This window comes from Myotis lucifugus, unplaced genomic scaffold, assembly GCF_000147115.1.
Source record: "Myotis lucifugus unplaced genomic scaffold, Myoluc2.0 scaffold_24, whole genome shotgun sequence".
NCBI lineage: Eukaryota > Metazoa > Chordata > Mammalia > Chiroptera > Vespertilionidae > Myotis > Myotis lucifugus.
The window spans coordinates 8,289,974-8,292,385 of NW_005871072.1; positions in this window are offsets into that span (position 1 = coordinate 8,289,974).

Here is a 2,412-nt window from a genome sequence, read left to right on the forward strand (position 1 = left end):
ACACACACACGCCTTTCTTACATTTTGATTAATCACACCACGGATATCCATTATATTTTTCTACAGTGGACAAATGGTCCCAGGGATAGTCAACATGTTACCATTTTATCAAGGGAAAAGTCCAACATAATTACTTTTATCTTGTGTGGTGTTAGTGTTTGTTGGGTGTGTAAAAGCATCAGAGAAGTGGGGTGTACCTGGTTCTTAGTATAAATCTGGAAATCTAGTCAACAAGACAGTCGACCAATTAAGAATCACAGTAAGTTGCTTCCTCTGGGAAGATGAAGTAACTGAATATGGCAATGTTTTTAGAGTCCATCTTCAATATGTCATGTGGCTAATTGATACAACTTTATCTCATGGATGAGTGGGTGAAGCTGAGCCAGACTGTACTGGTGTTAACATCTATCTTGCTCAGAGTAAGACTCTTCTCTCTCTGGAGGGATACAATGTGCTGCGCTAGATTCCAGCTGCAGCTGCAGAGCCTGGGGATATGTGCTGGTGCTTGGCTGTCGGGCTCAGGTCTGGGAAATCCCGAGGCCTCCGCCATGGCCAAGAGTGTGAGCCCAGCCTGGTGCAATCTGGACAGCAGCCTTCATAAACCTGACTTTGCAGCCCTACTGTCTGGTGAAAAGACAGCAGGTGACTGGAACACCACTGAGCAGACATTGCTGAGAACACTGTGAGCACCACAAGCTGTATGCAGGATGGGCTGAGCAGTTTTGGAGGGGTTAGGAAAGGGGGGATCTTTTGAATAGGGTTTGGAGGGATGACAGTATACTCACACAGCCACGAAAGCTACCTCCATTAGCAACACAGCACTCAACATACTCTTTTAAGAGGGCGCTTATAATATTTAGGATGCAAGCTGTTTTTGAAGACAATGAAAGATGCAAAGGATTGTTGAATATACTGTGCTAACTACTTGTACATACCAGAGGGGCTTTAAAGGGCCAGCTTGGGAGGGGGAGCACACCAGTGTGTGTGGTTTCTGTCACAGCCATAGATAGCTCTCCACAGTTTTCACATACAGCATGAAGCATGGGCTTATTGCGAGCTGTGTTGTGAGCCACACAGATTTATATTGCAAAGTGCACTCATGTGTTGATTATGAAAGATGATCTGCAGCTGAAATCTCACCATCAATTCTTATTGAAGGTCTTGTCTCTAAGATTATTTAGATGTGGATTTCCAATGGCTCTCATAGAAAATACAGTGACCTGGAGGAATAGTGATTCAACAGAAATTTATAGAATGGGTTCTAATTCTGTCCTGTAATGGGTTTTCTGCTCTTGTTTCCAGCTCAGATGAGGGAGATGTGTACAAGTTCTATAGGGGAGGCAGAATATGTGGGATTTAAAAGCACTGTGTGGGTAAGTTTCTTCATCTGTGATATGAGTACAATGAAAATCTCTATCTCATATTGAGTTATGAGTACCAGAGATATGATGTATGCAAAGTACTTAGCACAACATTTGGTAGGTTTTCAGTGTTCAATACATGTAACCATTTAAATTTTTAAAGATTGTAGACATAAGTTTTGGAGATACGAAAACCTTGGCTGCTATCCCAGCTTTGTCATTCACTGGTTGTTACTTCTCTCAGCATTGGTCAGAGATATGACAAGGTTTAAACAGATATAAAATCAATACATGGGAGTAATTATATCACATCAAATAAGAAATAGATGTAAAACTATGAGAGGGCCTGGCATATTGTAAAAGCCCAATAACTACTATGAGCTATTATTATAAATTAGCACCATAAGTGATTTGCTTAGCCCATGAACTGCTACTGCAAGAGGTAATGACTTATAGGGCCATCATGATGCTTTCTATAAAAATTAGCTTTCATGTGTATGGATAGAAGTAACATAGGAGCGAGTAGTTTGAGACTTTTTGATGCGAGTTTGATCACAGAGACACGCCTTGTGTGTGACCACAGGGCATTGGTTGACCCTGTGCCTTAAGGCATGTAGACATACGCCTTCTGTCTGGCTTCAAAAGCTCATCGCTTACATGGCCCTTTTGAAGTTGGGCGTATGTTCTACAGAGTGCACAGTGTGGCCAGAGGCAAGTCTGGCTCTTTGTTTAAAAAGAAAAAAGGCCAAGCTAGCATATTTGTAGCTGATCACATGAATGCAACAAAGCACCTATATGAATGTGGATTTATCTGTAAACCTATGTGAGTTTGTAAGGGTATATAGGTGCATATAAATTATATACATATATGTGTGTATGTGCATACACATATAAACATGTATAAAATATATGCACACAAGCATATGTCCATGGCAACTATTATATAAAATCCAATTAACAAGCTTTCTAATTCTTCACTTGTCAAGAATAGCATAAGTATAGAAGTTAGAGTGAAAATGCAGATATAACAATATATGTAAAAATAATTTGC